Raw genomic sequence first — 22516 nt, forward strand, 5'->3', positions numbered from 1 at the left:
CCCCCCCAACAAGACTCACTCACTCACTCACTCACTCACCAGCAACGTGAGGACTTGTCTAATTTGTCTCCAATTTTCTTGAGATGATGCCAATTAGACACCGGATAAGGATGAGACTTGTAATCATCTGAGAGTGTGGATCAGAGATGCTCAGATGTTCAGGCCCCCTCCTCAAGGTGTCCCTGATCAGTCCTTGGTTGACAGCTGTAGAGTTCAATACTAAGTGATGACCGGCACAAAGGTTTCTGGTACCTGGTTCATGGAGCTGAATCCTTGAGGTGACAGTGTCTGACAAACCCCTGCAGCACACAACTGTGTTTTGCAGAATCCTCCAAGTTCAGGGCTTTGTGAGTGAGACGTTAATCATTGGCATTACATGGTGTGTTGAGGGAAATAAACAGGTGCTGCCGCTTTGTCACTTGCGTCTCCGGCTCGGATTGTTTTGTATTCTGAGTCGCCGGTGCACTCTTGACATTTTGCTCTTTGATAAACTGCCTATTGCACCATTCATCTGTCACAGGCTGATACACCATGTGCTGATAACTCTGTCCTGTCATTACCCGGTGTGGTATGTCTGATGTCAGTGGAATGATTTCAGGAAAAGAAAGGAGGTTCTCTTGTGACATCCTCTTATCTCTTTTATCTCATTACGTTCCAAATGACAAATAAAACATGGCTCCCCGTGGGACGTCAGGCTGACTGACAAGGCAGGCGGGCCTGTTTTGTTTTTTTTTCTCTCCATGGCTCATTCTGGGAATGGTCTCACTGCTGTAGCTGAAATATAAATCACCAGCTTTAATAAACATAGCTAACATATTACATGCCCAGTGAGGTCTGTATATTTTAGGATGATGACCTCATTTGAAAGCCCATGGATCATACCACAGGCCACCTCATTCCAATGACAACCTCCCATGTAGGCTTAGCGGTGGTATTAATCAGTCCTGATTGACTCTTGCCTCCAACATAGTGCTTAGTCGGTATAATGGTCGAATGTAGATTTGCAGCAAGTGCATGAATTGTAAACCAGTTGTTCAACCTCAAACATTTGGAGCTGATCATGTATTCACCACGTCCCATCTGTTAACAGCTTTAACCTGGCTGTGTCATCAGTGGGTACAGCGCTGTTCCATTTAGCTAGGCTCTACATGGTGCTTGGAGTGGGTGTGAAAGCAGATGGTAGGACTAAGAGCAAGGGTGCCAGTGTGAAGTAAGACTGCATGAACCCTAACCACGAACAACTACTGTTATACTGTAATTGATATATGATGCATAACACACTGCACTCAACAGGAAAAACTATGTAGCTACTACGGATTTAAACTATTACACCTCATAAACTTCTGCAATGAAAACATAGAGCAGAGATGCTGACTCAAGTTACTGTTTTGAAGGCTTGCACCTTGACTCAACAGAAAATAAATAACTTGAGACTTGACCTAGACTTGGAAGTTGTGACCTGACTGGAGACGTGATAAATTGAATGACTCGTCGGGGCTCATTTTATGTTTTCAGTTTAGTTTTCGTAGTCAGTATTTCACTCTTTAAAAGGGATGAGGAGGAGATGTTTTTTGACTGAGAAGAAATGAAGAAAGTTTAATAAAGTTTGCTTACATTCATTTCCCTGAATCTTATGAAACAAAAAAAACATTTCTTTGTCCTTGGACACATAATTGGATTCTAACACCTTGTCTCTTCTCTTGATATAAACCAGATACTGCAGGTAAGACTGACATTTTCTGGGGAGGGAAAAGTAACTTGACTTTGGACTTACTTTATATAACAGGGATCCAGATTAACTTTCTACACTATTTGCACTGGTGCTCCTAACTTTTTGATTAAATTGCATTCAATAATACATTTAAATTTAATTTCTTGGCAGAATATATAAATGATGGTAAACAGGAGTAAAGGTGCTGATGTAAATCACAGCACACACAACAGGAAATTGAAAAAGAAAACGTTTAACTTGACCACATCAGGCACAAAGGAAATGTTAAGTGGCACCTGACAGACTTTTTTGTGCATGAGCAACCAAATTAGTCGCACCCTGGAGCCCTGTCTAAGGACCCGACGTGCCTTGACTTGCCTTGCCCGAGAAAAAGTGACTCTGGACTTGCTTGAGACTAGCTGACTTGAGTTGCATGTCTGCCATACAGGAGGAGGTTCTAGGTTAAACTCCCCATTTAGTTCCGCCGCAGTGCTTCCCGAAGATAAACTTGTAACACTTTATCAAGTGTGCAGAAAATGTGTCTGTGCCCATTCCTGTTGATTTGTATGAGTGCAGCGTGCTGTGATGTCTTATGTGTGACTATTTATGCCCTTTGTGCTGCGAGGCTGCCACTTCTGACAGCTGCTGACTGTGAAAGACTTTGAGGGTGTCGCAGCAGCAAAGTGCTTCTCACTGGCATCTTCTTCCAGCATGCTGGTGTCTCCTCGGCTGTCAACGCAGTGCCCTGCCCCTATCGACTTCTACGAATAATCTCATGTGCGTGCGTGTTTGCTGTTCGTTGGAGGTAATTTTAGTTCACAAGTTACATATTTGTCTCCGGGAGCATTCTGTTTGTTGTTTTTCTAAAAGCGTTTCTCCTCTGTCGCTTTATCCTAATAGAAACGCTCCCTCTTTGTGTTTTGAGAGGGAAGTTAAGTAATCATCACATTTTTGTTTTACACATTCAAAAGCAATAATAGTTTTTCTTCCTCAAGAGCTAAATCCACGTTGAATGAACACAGAGAAAACAATGTGCGCTACACAGGAGCTTATGTTTCAAGGCAAAGCAAATGAGGCACGATACAGCTCTATGTGAAATGATACTCAAATGCCAGCTACTTGTTGGTAATTGGTCTGATTTGCATGCAAATGGACTGCGCTTATTAAATAATGTTGATGAATCTGGTACAATTACATGAGGGGATGTGCGCAGATTTTTTTGTGCGTTGCTCCTTGATTTTCCAGAATTAAAGAATGAAAGAAACATGTTGACTTTATATGTATTTCATATACTGTTGATAGAAATAAACATATGTTTTCAGCTATTAACCTACTGCGGGTGAAATATGTACCTGCCCGCTGGGACCATCTCGTGATCGGTCGTGACTCATGCTTTCACCTACTTACTGTATGCTCGAGTGGAGCTCATGACCTACGCTACCTGTGCTAATTGCTCATCAATTATGAGGAGGACACGGCAGCGTTTGGCCAGGGAATAGCTCTGACCTATTGCATCATGCTCTGATAAGCCTCGGCCGAGGGTGTGTGTGGTCCTCCTGACCTCTTCCGAGTGACTGATGGCCCGCATGGTACTGTTTACGTCGGGCCTTACTGTCTCATTAGCATTCTGCCAACATCAATATCCCAACCTCCACGGGTTCAGTGAGCCCACATGGCCAACATACCAATATTTACTCTATATTGTTTCCTTTAATCTCTATCTAAGCCTCTGCTGCTCTCCAAAGCACTTCAGGATGAGCATGTTTCATAAAATCCCTGTCACCTTTGGGTTGCTGTCACCGTCATTTGGATTGTCCTATTTTAGTAACTTGTGCACAGCTGCTACTGACTGTTCGTGAGAGCCCTAGGTTATGGGTTTTCTCCCACAGCACTTTGACTCTAAACACAATCGGTTGGTTGGTGATGTTGATATTCCAGCTCCGCGCTGATAGGATCAAGCTCTCTTGATGAAGGCTTAGGCTGTACGGTGGTCTCGCCTGCTCCCATAACCTCCTCCACTACAGCCGAAAGCAATTTGTAGCCGTGGCCGCATTTGATTACGGCGTGTTTATTTGCTTTGAATCCCCCCTGTTTCTCATAGGAAAGCCGCTTACTTACCTGTGCAAATTGACTGTACAAACACAGCAGCGCTGTTGTGTCACAGGCACCTTATTGTGATTAGAGAAATGTTAGGGATGATTCAGTGATGATTCGGGGAGTGTTAGCACAGTCAATCTGCTGTTGTGCGCTTTTGCGAGGAGAAAAGGAAAACCTAGTATGTCCAGTTTTGTGGGTTTTCTTATTTCTTTCCTGGAATGAAAATTTTGGTCAGTTGCTACTCCTACTCTACTCCCTACATACCGACGCTTAAAAATCTGTATAAATACTAGAATGCTTAATACTTCTCAAATTCTTAAAAGCCGACCTCCCGTAGATGGAAGGTTTTCACCTGGCAACAGGGCAACAGCGCAACAAAACAATTACCCGCTGCGGCTTAAACCCTGCAGAAGTCTCCCTGTGGGTATCGAACAAGTGAGCAGATAATAAAATGACACAATTATCCATCTGTCACAGTATTAATAAGATGTTTGATTTGCTCCATTTGCTCTGTGAGTGACGTCGGAGTGGCAAATCCCCTCTCGTTAATCCACAATCCTTCTGTTCATCTGCTTTAACATGAATTTACAGATTTGTTTGGGTTTTTCGTTCCGCAGCATGAGTTTCTAAATTCATTCTAATGGGGATTTAGGTTTAGTTGATTTAGTGATATTACAACAGTGTCGAGGGCAGGAAGCCGAAAGGCCAGCCGTTCGAACTGAATGGGTTTCATATCTCTGTTTACCCAGGGAAGTTTTGCCAAACAGGCTTGCTCTTTTTCTTCATGACCCTGTTTTGCACACTTACGCTAATCATCCGCTGCTGTTGGCCACTGAGCAGCTCCACCAAAGCAATATGGGGAAATTACTGTAAGTCCCTTGCCCCAGGGGAGCTTAACAGTAGTTGTTAAGGAAGCTGTGAGTTGCTGCTTCACTTTCTTCACCCGTATTTTCCCAGCTGGTGCGTGGATCTTAGCCAGCAAGATTCCAGTTATGAGCATGTGTCCTCCGATTTCATCACGGGCTGATGACGGCCTCAAACCGAGCACTTGTTAGAAACAATTCTATTTTTTATTTCCCCAAAATTACCGCTCTTGCACCTCTACAGTGCAGGTTCAACCGCATTCATTACCGCGCATCTCATTGTTAGCACTCAGATAGCACCATGTGTGCCTTATTAGCAGTCATTAGTGCAGCTGACACTCAGGAGCAATCCTCTGTCAAGTGACGACACTTCAAGTCAGAACACTGTTTGCCAAAGACAATTAATAAGCACATTGGCAGCAGTCTTGGGGTTGTTAGTCATAAAAACATTTTATTGCACATTACTTGTTAATTAAAAAGAATGAATGCATTACTTTACTTATTTACTCCCAGGAGATAGCCATTCGTTGCTACATTACTTTTGTGTTACCCAGTGTTGCTTGAGATGCACTGTCACCTGCCAGTTAACAATGTCCCATTCTATCTTATAGATGCCAACATATCAGCACAAATCAGCCTACAGTAATAAGGAGGAGAAAACGGCTCTTTTTTTATGCTCTTCTCTGCTTATAATGTCATACCACATAGCCGAAGGATAAGTTGGTAAAAAGCGGCCCAAAGAGCACTTCACAGGAAAATGCTGTGGCAGGAACAAGGCTCAAAATGCCTTGGAGAATCAAAGCGGCACTATGTAGACTATTACTGCCTCAAAATAAAACTATATCAATATATCAAACAGTATAGAAGAGGTTAGTTATTTTATCAATATCAATGTCTGTATGCAAAGAACAATGCCTGTTCATTTACACAGTACAGGTCCGTACTTAGTGTAAACCCGCAAGACTCGGGTTTGATGTAAAAACACCTGTCGAGTTCTGGTCGGGCTCAGTTACCACTCTCTCTCGTCTGGTTTGGACAGAAAAATGCAGCCTGAGCCAACCGAGAGTTGTGTTGTCGCCTTCTGAGCTTCAGCTTAAGTTAGTGCTTTCCTAAGATTAAAAGGTTAGACATGATTTCTGTTGGTTTGCAGATACTATCTTTTCCACATCTTTGCATTGTGACGTGTGTATGATTTTCCCCCGCAAGTGCAGACTCTGATTGCAGGTAGGGTAACACAGTGCAAACTGATACTGACACTTGAAACCACAGCAGGCGTTGCTGTAGTAAGATGTCTTGCCTCCATGGTGAGGCAGCAGATTTGTTGCAGGGGTTGCAGCAATCTTGCTTCGTGTTTTGTCTTTCCCCCGACGGTGATAGTGCTGTGCATCATATGCCGGCACTGACAAACAACTCCAGCTTTAATTAACAAGGCAGCCCCCCGAGGCTCTGCTGCTCATTGGCTGACGCATCCCACGGAGAGAGCTTTCTTAATGCCAGTGGGACGTCCCCCGGCCCCGGCTCTCTCTAACTGTCACACACTGTAGGCGACAGCATGGCTGATAAATGCATGGTCACATTCACAAGCCTTCCCTTCTCCCTCGCACACACAAACGCAGGACTGAACCTCCACTGTGCATCTGTCCGAGCCATCAACCAGTGACCTAAATATATCCACCAAAGGAAGGTTCTAGTGTGTTGTGGAAGTGTGTTCATGTGGATCTGGAAGCATGGCAATCACATTCTCATCCTCCTCTGAGACTACAAAACTACACTTGTACTCTGGTATGGAGGATCTCTGTGACACAAAACTGAAGAAAAATATGTTTTGTCTGTAAAATGTCAGTAAAAAGTGATGCATCAGAGTTCCCAGAGCCAAAGATGATATCTTTAAGTGGTTTGTGTCGTTCTACCAACAGTTCAAGACCCAAGATATTCAGTTTGCTGCCTTAAAAGACTAAGAAGCAAATGCTAAGGACGCTAGGGCTGTAACGATTCATCGAGTTACTCGAGTTACTCGATTACAAAAATTGGTCGAGGCAAAAACTCTGCCTCGAAGCGTCGTTAAATTCCTATGACGCGCAGGGATCTTGAATGTTCCACACGGACCGTTGTTACTACTGCGTAAAGTGCCGTACACGGACACAGAGAGCCATCGTCGGAGAGCCTCTCCGTACTCTCCGGGCGCATGAAAGATTTTTTAAGTGTCCGTCACTCCGTCGAGGGGAAACGGAGATGGCAAGGGCTGTGATTGGTCCTCTAAACTCACGTGCTCACGCTGGTTCTCCAGCAGCCCGGGGGGGATTGCATTGCGTATCCGCCACCACGACGGAGAACTGCGAAGGCTCGAGATGACATGCCAGAGCAGAATCAGTTTGTGCGCGTTTAAAAAACGTAGATATGATATCTGCTTTACAGACAGTTGAGACCGACGTGACATGTTCTCTCTCTCTCTCTGTCTGTCTGTAAGTGTGTGTGCACGTGTGTTTGTTTACGTCGGTCCGGAGCTCCTCCCTTCGTAAAACAGAGCGGAGGAGAATTGTAGATGCGCGACGATGAAGAAATTATTAATTAAATGAACACGGTCCGGACCGGTTCATAGGAAAAGTGACCTTAAATGACTTCTGTTGTGATTTGGTGCTATGTATAACATAAAATTATATATAACACAGCATGCGTGCACACACATAGGTTGCTAGGTTACCATAGCAAATAGGCCTATCCCAGAGATTATATATTATTTGTTAGTAGGTGGTTAGAAGGTGCAATCCCTTTTTGTAATGTTGTATAAGACAACACTAAGGCAAAATGGCCGTTACTATTTAAGTTTGTATTGATTCATAGTGTTACATGTTATACATGTTTCACAGTAAGTTGAAACTGTATTGTTATTTAATTGTTTGCACTTGCACTAAATGGGTAAATTGCAATAAAGTTTTGGAGCCAAATGTTTGAGTTGTAAGGAATACCTCTGTTTTTTTAAGAAATAAAAGCCAAATGGTTGATCATTTTACAGCCACATCATTTTCGTCATGCATTATTTGTTTTGGTTGTTTAAAAATGCAAAAAATATATATATACGATTAATCGATTAATCGATCGATAAAGTGCTAGATTAATCGATTCCAAAAAGAATCGATAGCTACAGCCCTAAAGGACGCTAATGTATATATGGTGTATGCTAATGTGTAAAGGCAATGGGGGTGGGCATCACTTGCAATTTTTAGATGCTAGTGTCGGTTTGACTGGATGTGCAGCAGTACAAGAACTCTGCGCTATTAAAATTCAGCAGAGACGCCACAAGTGAATTGAAAAAGCGTGCATTTGATCCCAGCTTTTAGTAATTGACAGTTTTGGAAGTCAGTGGTATGGGCACATTTTAGCAAGTACAAAAAAGTATTGAAGTTCATAAACCAGCCTCAGTTAGAACCAGGCAGAAACGAGTTGCATCTGTAATTTATTAATTTCAGAAGCTTTCAGCCAGCAGCATGGGTCTGATTTTTTATGGAAGGTAGTGGGATAAATGCACGCTGGCCCTGAAGGGTCCTTTTTGAAGAGCTGTCAGTTGTCTATTCTGAGGTATCACTCCACAGTCTGAATGCACCGGCACATAAAAACCTCAAAATAAGAGCCTCTTTGTTTTCAGGGACCATGGCTGGCGAGGAATTGCTGAAATGTGCAGACAGAACAACATAGCTGACACATACTAAGTGGCACATAAAAGCACGTGGGTAGCTGGTTGTAGGCATATATATCCATTTCCTGCTTGTCGTCCCGAGCTGTCTTCCATCTTCCTGTCTCAGTGTTTTCATTGCGGTGAATGACAGGATGTAATTACGCTGTGATTAAGATGCTGTCTCTGAGCCTGCGATAGATTAGGAGCTGCACTGTTAGAAGGTTCCCCGGTAATTATCCACTGCTGATTTGTCCCCCCCGCTTTGCCTTTCATAACCCCTCTCCGGTTCCTCGACTGCTTGATTAATGTGTGTTATTAAACAATGTTAACAAAAGACATTTCATTTGAGCAGTTTGAGAAAAAGAAATTATTTGGAGATAACTTCATAGTAATCATATTTGTCATTCAGCGGAGGTATTTTCCAACCCCGTGATTTTGGTTAATATATAATGGCGTACTTGGCCGCAGAAGCTCTGTTTGAATGAGTAGCGGACGAGGGCTGTGAAGGATTTACAATAAAAATAATGAAACCTAAATAGAGAGGGCACTCTTTAAGTGGCTCATTAAGTAATGGCTGTTTTCCTTTTCGGTTGTGTCCTTCGCTGACAGAGAGCTGTGAAAGCCTGGCTTGCTTCAACCTTCACATCACTTGAAACCCTTTTCCACATTTTGCTTGCATGAGAGCGCAGGTCATTTTTTCCAGCCTTGCAGACTCATTCAGCACAAAGGTCTGTTGACTAGTGCTATTGAGTTGTCTGATTTTGGGAAGTAATAATACCAGGCTTAACAATGCTGGCCTGCAAACCAAGGTGAAAACTTTACAATAAAGCAATTTGCTTGGCCATGCTATTTATATATATATAAAATATTTTTTAAATGCTTCCAGTTTTTGTGTATAATATAAAATATCCACTCACTACAACCTCCCTGTACCAAATTGTTCCTTTAAAATCAAGGTCATTGACAGCCTTGATAGCCGAGTGGTTACCATGCATGCCAAATGGGTGCATTGACTTTGCAATGTTGCCAGTTTAATTCCAGCAAGTGACCTTTGTTGCATGTGATACTCTTCTCTCCCCTGTTTCATGTCTGTTACTGACTCTGCCATCTAATAACAGTAAAAAAAATGGCTCAAAAATCTTTAAAAATAAACAAAATTAAGGTCAGGATAGGTCTTGTTAGCAGGCTGCTCATTTTTAGATTTTATCAACTGTGTCAACTTTCACTTTGTGGTGAGCCAAACCACAAAATGTTACTTAGTACACATCTGTCACGAAAGTCTCTTTGCACACACCAAAGATGTTTTTTGGGACGTGAATTACCACTGTGCATCTTTTTTCACATTTAAAAAGTTAGCAAGGACCGGACGTTTTGCTGTTCTCGAAGACCAACAGACAGTGTGTTAGAGTCTAATGGTCAATACAGCGTTGTGTGAACTGGCCTTGCCTGCTGTTTACAGATAGCAGTCGAGTGCTGCCCAGCAGCTAAGATAGAAAATAACAGTCAGAATATCTCAATTAAACTTTTAGTACATCACATTTGTGGCCCACTAAATGTGTGCAGTAGAGTTCCTCCCTCTAGCCCCCCCTCGGCCCTTAGACTTAAATTGTGATTACGTCATGCATTTTTAGTAGTATAGTTCAAGTAAAAATCCCCCATGGATCATAATTATATAATAACAGTCATTTTGGCTATAATAGAACAAGTGGCCACTGGATTAAATAGGAAGCAAGGCTGAGCAGCACCCTGGTATCCAGGTTGATGGTACATCAATGAGTTACTGTCACTAAATGTAAACTGCAGTGAATTGGTTGAGCTTTTTAGAAACAGATTAACTTTAAAGTTGACTTAAAATACTTATGTATGTCAGTGATTGGCACAGATAGGCCACTGACAGATGAAAAGGGAACACTTTCTCACCCTATTTTTGGCAACCATATGATTTCAAAATTGTAACTCACTCACCAGCTGTACAGAAGGAGTATATTTATGCCAGATGAAGCAACATTTCCCTAGAAATGTACTAACGGGTCCATTTGACCCCATTCCAGCAATCGTTGCTCCAACACTGGGCATGTTGTTTTACAAACTCAGTAAAGTTATTTAACAAACAAGATGTTTTGAGACTATGTTTATATATGTATGCCATGTTGAATAAAATACATAAAAAACACTTTCTAACTAAATCAAATCTGAAAATAGAGAAGTAGGACGTTACAGGACTTTTTAAAACCCCTACAACCACAACTACAATGTATTATTCAAGATCTAAGTTTGGATAATTCAATTTGGGACTTTAATGGTAAGCCCGGAGAGGATTCTGCAGCATGGTAATGCTGGCACCAATTTTAAATCATCAAAACACAGCAGATAACAAATCAGCCTCCAGCCCATGTGGTCATGTTTTCAAGGAGGGCCTCGTTTTTTAAAGGCATGACTCACGCAGTCGTGACATTGCGCAGAGTCTTGCTGCATGTTTTCTTAATAGATCGCTCTTGGTGTGAAAGCAATTAGCGTTAACAGTTGTTGACATGCTCTTCTGTTACCGACACTCGCTACCAACACCAGCTCTGAGGGGAATAGTCTTTATAGGCCAAGTGATGCTGACAATAATTGCTCAGCACTCAGCTCCCCGAGTGAAATAAGATACGGTGATATGTTAGTCTGCAATTTATTACAGCTCATTGTTAGCTGGTATGTTGATTGTATTCACGGCATTTAGCCTTTTTCTTTGTCCTTGCGTTTATGTGTGGGTGCAGGCAAAGCCAAATAAGGCCTGTTTCAGTTTTTTTGTGTGATAGCTTTGGCAGCCATATAACAAACTGTGGCCAAGATAATAGAGCTTAGATAAGAGGGTGGTTATGCAATGTGGAATTTCTCTCTTTCCCACTGCCACTTCTGCTCCATTCACTGTCTGGATGACATTTGCCTGACAACTCTGGGCTGAGCTGCCACACTCAGTTTTCCTCAGTTGAAATGAAGCACCTTGTCGGCCATCCACACTTTGCTCGTGTGTACGAATCTGAATGGCTTTGTTTGGCAGGCGGAGGAGTTTGTCATTGCTGATATAGTGATGTCCTTTCACCTACAGTACGCCAGTGTATCAGGCTGAATGGTGGATAACAGCTGGTCATTGTTATCCACCGCTATGATATGAAATGATATGGGAGCTGTGGTGCAGTTTGCCTGATCCATTGTGAGATGCTTTTATTGATTAATTATTATCAGATATAATAACTACAATCTATATACAAAATATATTCCTGTTTTGATTTTGGAGGCATTCAGGCTAATTCTCCTATCCTGATTTTTCCACGTTGCTAAACTCTGTGGTTCTATTAAATGAGTATTTTCATTAAATATCTCACACATTATAAACTTTATTGATAAAGCAAGTGTCAAAGTGCATTACAAGACAAAATTATAAGAAAACAATTGAATACATACTTGGCATGAATATAAAAGCATTCACATGTAGCCCTGGGCACTATCGACCTATACTTGGCATGAATATAAAAGCACTCACATGTAGCCCTGGGCGATATGGACCAAACTTTATATCTCAGTATAACCACAGAGGGCCTACACTGCAAGAAGTCGGAACTGAAAGCCACAGTCCTTGTTCTATGAAAAAAATGCATTACACATGTCCTTGTAAAGACTTGTTTTTTCCTGAGAAAGAAACACTAACATTAGCATAGCAAAGTGAGTGGGGCAAAAGATAGAGAATATTAAGTGACTCACAGAAGGAGCACTTCTATGACATGGATGGGCTTGAAGCTCTGATTCTCTGATAAAGATAATTAAGGTACACGCTTTTGTGCATTAAGACATGAGCAGAGAAGTTAACTCCCAAAATGCATTTTGGTAAGAAATAAACAGTCATCAAGCTTAAAATTGCATTATGTGCTACTTTAAAAGCAGGTGAAAGCTAGATATTACGCCCATGAGATAACTGATAATAAGATCTGCTGCTCGGTTTCTGGGTCAATTTTGAATGAATTCAGGTTGTGGTTGGTGGAACGATTAATGGTTTTTCGCCACCGTTCTGATTCTCACACAAGACTCCTGGGTTTTGTAGTGTTCAGGGTCATCTGCCATGCCAAAATGACAGATAAAACATGATTTCTCAGAATTTAAGTTAGAAAAAAAATCAGAAATGGTGGTTTAACATAAACTTATATGATAGTAACAATTTCTGAGGGAGTCCTATTATTCTTTTTCTATTGACATTGAGGATATTATGAAAGGAAACATTTCACATGTGAATACAGAACATAGCGAAACAACTCTATAACCCTATTTGCGACTGTAAGGCCAAAGATGACCAATGCATTTGTCCAACTTACTCTTTGAAATGCATATTAGTCCAGAAGGAGGACTGTAGATTTTATTTCCCTACATCTCTTTCTATGAATGTATCATTTCACGGCTTATATATAGAGAAGGTACAGCTGGGCGATACGGCCTCAGATTAATATGTCAGTGTTGTAGGGTATCTTATGATACATTATAGAAATGTTGATATTTTGTAATGACATCACTTTACTGTAATGCAGCCGTTAAAACCAGGAGAAGACAACACTTGTGCCACATTACGATATACAAAAACCTAAGACGATATATTGTATCATGCTGTAACATGCCAATTATATAATCTTGATACATTGCCCAACCCTCAGGAAAAGAATGATTATAGTAACCTTTATACTGTACATTGTATTAAGATAAAGTACAATCCAAGCCTATTGTTTTATAATTCTCACTATTATTTTTATAGCACAATTGGAAGTCCAAGCAGCTGTAGCAATGATTTCACCCTGGGTTTCAGTGGAGAATGTCTTGTGGTCTACATGCTGTTTTAGAGGCTTTGCCTGCCAAAACTGAATTAAAGTGGAAATACTAAACCCTTCTGGATTCTTATTATGTGCTTCCTCATCCTGGTAAATGTTACATTTTTACCTTATATATAGTACAATTAGAACGGCCATAAACATGAGCATTGGAATCAAGGTCCCCGTATTGTCAAACCTTTGTTCAGTGACTCATAGACACTTGTCACGTTAGCAATCCTATGAATTACTATGCAGGTCAATGTTCTGGCTTTGTGCTTAGCAGAGTAAAGAGAGAGAATGTGTGAGAATGAGAACATAATGGGATATATAATAAAGCATATGTAACACTGCCAATGTAGTAAAACCTGCAAGGGCAAGACGAGCTCCGTTACCCACAGCAAGATCTGGCAAAGGAAAGTGTTGTCAGAGTTAGTCTCCTGTACTCTCCGTCCCTGTCGATCTCCTCACTTTCTACTTTCCTTATGCACTCTACAGACAGCGCGTACATCCACTGATGACTTCTCCCTTTTTTCTCTTTTCAGTCTGCAGGTTGTTTACCCATAGATCAAAGGCAGTAAAATGCATCGACTCCCCTCTTGCAAACAAGCCACACAGCTCATTTCAGAGGGGCCACTTTGTCAGTGCGTCTGAATCGAGGACAAGCACCTTAGAGCCAGGAGGGCTTTACCCACGGCGCAGAATGAGATCAAAATTACACACACACGCTCACTCTCTCGGAGCCGGAGCGCAAGGCCAGTTGTTGAGTCAATAAAGAAAACAGGCAGCGTATGAGAGTGCGAGAACATAAACAGAACTCTGCCAAGCTACTGTTTGCATTCCACATCTCTTGGACTCGTAGCATACCAGCTACTCTAGCTGTGTGTAGTTCAAATACCACGCTATTCATAGCCACACTGATATTATTATTTGTCATGATGCAAATGTTTGTTTTACAATGGGAAACCATTACAACAAATCCGTTCTGCTGAGAACATTTTATGCACTATTTGATCCAATATTTTGAAAGTTGTTAATGAACCACTCGACCTCAAAGGTGGTCCCAGCAGGAACACATATCATACTGCAAGAAACGTGCTCAGATGAGAGAGAGTAAAAACGTGTGGTATTTCGTAGAACTACTCTGTATAGACCCTGACACACTTTGCTTTCACCGTACAGTATTTAGTGAATGAGCACCTGATGCTACTGTCTACAACAGGTCACCCTTTGTAATACAGCAAATGTTAACTTTTATGTGCGAGTGCCCCATTATCACGACTGCCACTAGAAATATTATATAGAACAAACACACCAGGACATTTTGTCTTACCAGTGTGGGTCTTAAGGGGCTTTAGAACTGATTAGAAAAGTATGATACCACTCAACAAGATTGAACCCCACTCACTCTGATGATTACATTTAATATTTCCACTTCTCTGAGGTCGCAGCAGGTAGGCAGCGCAAGCCGTGTCGCCTATCTGTAGCTACGCGGGAGGTGCGCATCCACAGCTTCCCCCCAACACGGAGTCAAATGAGATCCCAACACTTCGCAGGCACTTTGTTATCAGCCGTTAATGGGACACTTTGTGGGAATGAATACCTCCCCTCTCTTCCAGTCGGCCTTCCCCAAGGCTCGCTATCAGTTCTTCAAATGTGCCACCGGTGTGAAGCGAGTATGGGGGGTTGTATTCCAGCTTCCTGCTTAATTGCTTCCTGGCAGCAGAGGTAAGCTTGTTCTCAGTACATAAATCCTCCTATTTTCATTTATCTGCTCCAGGTGTAGATGAAACAATTCCCCCACTGGATAATCATATTTCCCCTTCCCGCTTGCCAAGACGCTGAGAGGGAGATGGAGGCAACCAGCCCCTCCCCCTTCCTACCCATTGCACACACAAACGCTCACACACACCACTAGTGTCTGTGTGCGTGTGTGTGAATTGCTCTCCTTGGCGTTTCAATTTGCACAATAATACAAGAGGTGGGAAACGGTTACAGACAGTGACAGGCTACACCAAAGGGGGTGGTGGGTGCCAGTGTGTGTGCATGTGTGTATGTGTGTATGTGATGGTTGGTGCCACCCAGAACAGAGCACCCAGTTAATTTGCTAGTCATACATTTAATTAGTAAGTCAGTCAATCAATCAATCAATTAATCAATCAATCAATCAATCAATCAATCAGTGTGTGCACAGTAGGCTTGTATACTCAGTCTTCCAGCTAGTTAGTAAATCAGTCAGTTAATGACATCAAGCGATGTCATCATATGCTCTCTATAAAAGAAAATGACTGAAAGTGAATTTTATGAAAAATGCAAATCATACATTTAGTTGTGTGTGACTTGCTTTCATAGTTAAACCTGTTGACATGATTGTGAAGAAGCAGAGGCGTTTTTCCTACATTAAAGTCGTTGATTTGTGCGTTGCCCCTGCCTCTCCCTATCATTCTCTCCTCTCCTGTTCACTGATATGGCATAAAGCCGTGTTTTATGACTGGCAGAACAAGCCTGTATTTCTCGTAGCTGCCAGTCATTTTGGTAGCCTGTGGCATTGCCTTTATCAGTTCTGAAGCCTATAAATGTAACTGAGGGTCACATACCTCTGGAGGCCTCTCCAAGCCTCTATAGCTGCAGGCAGGAATGTTAAAACCACGGGCAGGCTCGGTTTGTGTCTGTGCTGTCGTGAATTGAGATATACTGCTGCGGATCCATGTGAAGGTACAGCTTGCTTCCTTGCAGTGCTTTATTTGTGATAAAAGGCATCCCCATACATTGCTCTTGAACATATTGCCGCACCATCTTCTTGTTTTATGGTTTAAAGAGTAGCAAGACTATATTAATCTGTTGACCTTTCAAGGAGAAGGTTTATCATTTTCCCCTCCAGATTGTTGACAGGAAGATCAAAGTGCAAGCCAACACCTCCAAAGCTGCAAGGGATTCAGAGTTCCTCCTGAAGAGCACTTTAGCAGCGTGCTACCCACTTGACATTGTGACATGCTCAGGACTGTCATTAACAAGTCCACTCTTACTTATTGGCCTTGTAACCAGATCCGTGACAGGAATCTCCAGCAGACAAAAGAGGCAAAGTGAGCTAATGTGTGTTTTTGGGCCCGCCAGTAAAAAAACAGCAGGCATTGTTTGGAGTAGAAGGCACAATGGTGTTTCTGTTCAAAAGCTGCACAAGTGAAAGCTTGTCAGAGCTAAGGAAAGTGAGGGTGAAGAGACAGAGGGGGAGAGAAAAGCACGTGCTCACAAAGCAAACCTGTTAGAGTGCTGGCTCTGGTTATTTAACCTGCAAGGCACTGCTGTCAAGTTTAACAGTGTGGAGTTCGGGCTATTTTCAGTGCTAGTTTTCTGTGTCCGTCTTTTTTTTTTTGTTAACTTATTCTTTTTATTCTTGCTCTTTAAATCTACTGCATATTTAATGTCCTTAAAGTGGACTTGTGTTGACCTCTTACTGGAAACCATGTCTGTTGAACTACTCAATTCACCTGCTGGCTGCTGAGAGCCCTTAATCTAATAGGATCCTGATGTGGCATTTTAACAGATTCAACACATCTATGCATTGAGCATACTTCTTGTGTCTCCGTCCACTGTGCACTTAGAAAATTTAGATGGCCAAATGCACTGAAGATGTGTAGAGCCCGTTACTGTTGGCCTTTTTCAAAATTTGTATTTGTGGATGGAGTCATTTACAGCTCATATAACAAATGGGCTGTGCATTTTTTAAAAGCTGGTATATGAAGTCAAAAGTCCAAGAAAATGTTTTGACCTGGATACAAGTCCTCCAAGTCCAAACTTTCACCCAGCTCTGTTACACGTCAACCTTTTCATGCATCAACGAATTAACCTTGTTCTGTCCAAACATGATACTGATGTTTGCTGCATGATTATATTACTTTTAGCATTGTTGGAAAAGAGACCCGACCACTGTTACTGTCACCACTGCTCCTGCTTGGCTCAGCTGCTTCTCCATCTGTTTTTTTTCCATCCAGCCTCAGGCACCAGCCAGGCACAACTTTGTTAATACTGGGCTATCATTTATCTGTTTACAACAGGGTTGTTTTTCTAGACGTGCCAGAAACCTTTTTTTTAACCGTCCCAAAGTCACATTACAATTGTCTCATTAAACTGCAGTTCACTGTATACGACTTCATGCTCCTCCGAACAGAAACTATCAAGTCCACTGAATTTTTAGTTGTTAGATGTATAAGCTTTGGACCTGTTAATTCCCTTAGACAAACACACTGCAGTACTCTGCTACCCACTGGCTGCTAATAGCTAACAGCTAGCAAGCTCGCCTTCTGCAGATTTCAACACAGATTTGTTGTTAACAATTTGGCATTATCAGGTAAAAAGTATGGTGTGCCCCCCATCAATAGTGAGTTTACTGCGTCATTTTCTGACTGTTATGCGCCATTTTTCATCTGATAAAGCAGCTTGTCAGCTATAGTTTTGCCAATAAACACATCGCCTTCTTCACCTGTCGCAGAAGAAGTGTCTCTTGGCTAGTTAGTAGACCAGCGGCAGGGTGGACACCTGGCCTGTTTGCAGGGGTTGGTGTGTTTACTGGGGAAACTACAGCACATAAACCACAGAGGCGGAGTGAGACAGGTCATAATGCAGCCATAATAATGCATCTTTTGCTGAGTAGCCAGCCAGATAGTTACTAGCACTGACACAATGCTATGGAGATAGGCCCGGCTATGTGAGACTACAGCTATGGTAACAGCATTAGAAGACGTGTCATTGTCGTCAACGCTCGGTTCAGTTTGTCATTTGCTAAGCAATAGTCATACATACCAAAATCTGTTTTGTCCCAGAGGCATCCCGGGGTAGATCTCTGTTCATCCCAAACAAATCTCGATTGTGCTATAGGCTCAAACCCTGGCTTATAACTCAGTAGTAACTGTAGTACACCAGACGTAATGGACTGAGTTGATAGTGATAGAAGGAAAATGGGAAATCTCAGGTGAACAGAAGTTCACATTGAAGTTGCCCTGTTCTCAATTATGAAGTGGGACCTCTTGATATGATGCTGGAGATATTGATAAGTCCTGCTGCACCATAGTGACAAATACATGTTTCTTGCTGCTGCATATCTTTTTGTGACATTTCAAAATGTCCAAATTGCCCAAATGCAGTTCTGTTGTCAGGTATGATTTGTATAGCTAGGTTGTTAATACATTATTTCTGCTCTCCTGTTGCATAATGGAGCACACATATCAGCAGGGGTAGCTGAATACTAGTAAGTGAAACAAGATAAACAACTTACAGTGCCCTGTCTCTGGAGAATTTGAGAGTTTGAAAGCTCTTATACCATACACACTCTTCAAACTTGGCTTTGTTCTCTGTAAACAGTATACTTTACCTGACAGGTGGTTATTAGCCAGATTGGTAACACTAGCTAGATGACCGATGAGGAGTCCTATTCCCCCTTGTTTGTTCCCTTGAAAAATATTTCTGAAGAACATTTTTTAACTCATAAAAACATTGAGCAAATATTGACATGTACCAGCTTACTGATTAATCTCCCCGCCCCCATGACTTGATCATGCTAGTATTTCTAAATACTCACCTCAAAGTGAATGAGTGCTCTGTGCATGAAATGACAGACTCCCCAGCCTTAAATCTTTTATTAACCCTAGCATCACAGTAAATAATGTCTGCTTTTACATTTACAGGTTTTGGCCAACCATAAGCAATCAAAGCTGCATCATTCGGGTTCAGTTCCAGTTGGTACGCGAAACACAAATAGTTTACTGATTCATCGGGCAGGAATTTAGCATAGCATCACAGCATTTATTGTTTCTGGAAGCTACGTAAAACAAGGAAATCCTGAGTCAAGCAGTTGAGCAGTTGTAATAGTCAATATAATTATTTTTAGTGGATTAATTTTTAGAATGATTCAAATCTGGACAGGAACCAGCCAAAGCTGTATGGGCTGACTAACCCTGCAGTGGAAATGCTGTCTGGTTTCTTTACACGTTGTGTTAGTGGTGGGTCTGAGAGGCAGCCTGTCAAAGTTAATCAGCCTACAACGACCAGCTAAAAACAGACATCCTGACTGTAGTGTGGTTCACACAGAGCGAGAGACACACGCACAAAGGCAGCCAGGCAAACATGCAGCCTTTCAAGTACATGTTAATGCTCATGTACTGCATGCATAAAAGATAAAAAAAGAAGAGTTGTGAACAGATTTTTCTTCCGCCGGCAAGTCATTAATGGAGGCACAGTTAATGGTGACTCGGACTGAACCTGCATAGATACAATGCTGTGCTACAGTCTTTGAGCTAAAGCTTCAATGGGATTGGATGCCTGAAGACATTTATTCAAACAAGATGAACTGTTGATCCCTCCTTGCTTTCCCCCAGTTCCTCTCTGTAATGCATTGTTGCTGGAAGAGGAGGTAAAAAGAGAAGGAAAAATCTTTTCCTCAATGGCTCTTATTACCTACACTACCTACTAGGATATACTATATTTGATTCTAGTGCAAACTAGAATAAAGCTTTCTTGTAAGTCTGGATGGTGAAATGAGGGACATGGCAATGGATAAATCACTTTATCTCCACTTTATCTCCTTTAGCAAAGTCAAAGTTTGTGGAAAATGTAGTCTGTTGCTAACATTACCACTGGCATAATGTTGTCATTGGATAAAAATTGTTGAAAATTCCAACAAAAATCTATGTGATTATATGTACAGTTCCAAAAAATAGTCTTCTTCAAGTTGCTCAGGATTCCCACATGTACTCAATGTCTGAAATGTAAAGGGAGAATAAGACGAGAAGTGTACACATGTGCAGCACAGCGGCGTCATTAATCACTCATTCACCTGGAATTGGCGAAGCAGCACACTTTAAATGGTTTTGAATCAGTTGTGGCCTCAGAGCAGACAGCCAAATAATGGTCCCCATAATCTCCAGACCAAAGACTGCACTAAATGGGGTGAATGGCAAGTCTGCTGATAGTTCCCCTGCTTGTACATACATATCACTGTTAAATGGTGAACGTTAATACCGCTACCTACTGTGTTTGTGTATGCGTATCTGTATTTGTTTGTGTATGTAATGGAGCCTCTCCATCAGCCTCAGTTCCAGAGAAACAACCACCCTGCAATATATGAAATGTCTCCTTGCGTTGTTGTTAATCAGCCACTAATTGGTATGCAGGCCAAGCAGGGGGAACGCTGGCATCAGCCCACGCTCGTAGGGACATAACAGAGAATTACACCCATATCGAAATACGAGCAGAAGAGATATGGTGAGCCAATGTAATATGCAGATGTAGAGCCGGTAATAATGAAAACAATAATGAGAAGCTTCGAAATAATAGCTAGGAGTCACTCTGTGGACAATCAAACCTCTGTCAAGGCTGAATGATTATAGTGTTTGTTTATTATTTGTCACCAAAGATAATTTTGAGCCTAGGGCAGTCTCCAGCAAATTCCACCAAACTCCAATGTTGTTATTGTGAAAAGTCATACAGCCTCCTTTCAGATTTCTTGCAGCTGATTACAGATTTTTTGAGTAGACATACATTTTGATGATTCTGCTCACAGCTGGTTCGAGTAATATCCATCAGGTAGAATTGAGATTGTTGTTGCTGGTGCTTTCAAATCAAGACCCCAGATGCTTGATAAAGGTGTCCCGCAAGGATACATTTTAGCCCCCTTGCTATTGACTGCTGTTGATTTCTTTCCAACTGAGCGTTACAATGCTCTTTTTTATGCTGATGATACCAACTATTGGCTGCTGTGAACTTGACACTCTCTAGATGACAGACTGCTTTTCAGGACCTTTAGTCCTCATTTATTCAAAAGCCAGTTCTTAGCACCAAAAAGACAACACATGCATTTCACAAAAACACAGTGCTTTGAGCTTCTGACTCTGACCTCGTGTTGAAAAAGTTGCTCTAGAAAGGCACATTTTATTGGGTTTTTTAATCTGAACAGCACTTGTTTCTTTATTATCTTCAACAAATACTATTGTTGATGCTACTGTCTCTGCCCATAAACCTTGAGAGGTTGTTTCAGTGGATTCACTAGTCAGTTTGTTTAATTTATAGCTATCTAGGATTCTGAGCATCCTTAGTTGTGCTGAAAATGAACAGCCAGGACACCGCTTCACAGAATAGGTTAGCTGTAAAAAGTCTACATACTTTTTAAGTGTGGTAATACTAAGCCTTGCACAATAGATCTTGATCAGTTAGACATCCTACAAAGCGATTCATCCTCTGGGTATGAGGAGAATCTACATTTTTATTGTGAGTGTCTGGTCATTAATTTTTGAGATACCTGGCTATGGACCAGAGGGTTAGTCTTGGGGGGGAAATTTATGCTGATGATGTTATTAGACTAATGGTCATAAAATTAATTAGGTATCATCCTGTGGGTGCCACAAAATATACACACCAAATTACACAGCAATCTGGTCAGTAGATGTAAAGATATCACTCTCTTGACTAAACTGTTTGTCTGATGGATGTTGCCCTCAGGAAGCCCCATCGCTAGCAAGGGGGAAGGAAGTCTCAGCAGTGTGATTTACCTGCAATTGATTTGGTCCGTTGTGTTTGATTGCATCATTACTATGTTATTGGTCACTTATTTTTGTCAATGGGAAACCCTTCATCTGAATGGAATCTCCATTGATCCCTGATATATGATATCATAATACACTCCGGGAGGTTATCTGTTTCAATTTCGCAAGCCCTTTGAAACATCTAAATGCTGTTTCGAAGAGATAAAGACACAAACAATTTTCTGATTTGGTATGTAAACTGGCACAATTAGAGATAACAAATAATGTCAGTTATGCAAAGCTTCAATTCAGCAAGATAACTACATGTATGCGTGTGGGAAATTTCAATGGAGCCCTTATAATCGTAACAATAACAATTTGTGTAATGCTTTTTCGAAACTGTCACATAGTGATTTACAGAGGATGAAATGATAAAAATAAAAGTCCATTATATTAGATGAAACTTTAATGATTCTTGTGGGGAAATTGGGTCATCACAGCCGCAGAGAACAGGATACAGATGAGAACAAGACAAATATGGAGCACTCAAGATATGAGTTGTAATATACCACATCATCCATGTTGAGATCAACACCACATTAAAAAGTAAATAGATAACATCATCAGAAAATATTAAAACATTTGCAAAAAATAATTTAAAACTTGTATAGTTTAGGAAAGCCTGTTTGTGTGTCAGCAAATTGACTCTTGAATCTACTGAGACAAACCCTTGTAGTTATTTCAGGGTTTCTGTGGGCTGGTAGCTGCTGGATGGTATATGATGGAAAGGCCACATTGCTTTATGCTGTTACTGTGATCGTCTCTTC

At 41.5% G+C, this 22516-nt stretch overlaps 1 protein-coding gene across 14 annotated transcripts in view; it reads left to right on the forward strand.

Moving 5' to 3' along the window:
* fbrsl1 (fibrosin-like 1) overlaps positions 1–22516 on the forward strand; it is a 369210-nt gene that overhangs the window by 86756 nt on the left and 259938 nt on the right. The gene's annotated exons all lie outside the window — the stretch shown is intronic.

The sequence above is a fragment of the Pagrus pagrus genome (genome assembly GCF_965226575.1).
Source record: "Pagrus pagrus genome assembly, chromosome: 8".
Classification (NCBI taxonomy): domain Eukaryota; kingdom Metazoa; phylum Chordata; class Actinopteri; order Spariformes; family Sparidae; genus Pagrus; species Pagrus pagrus.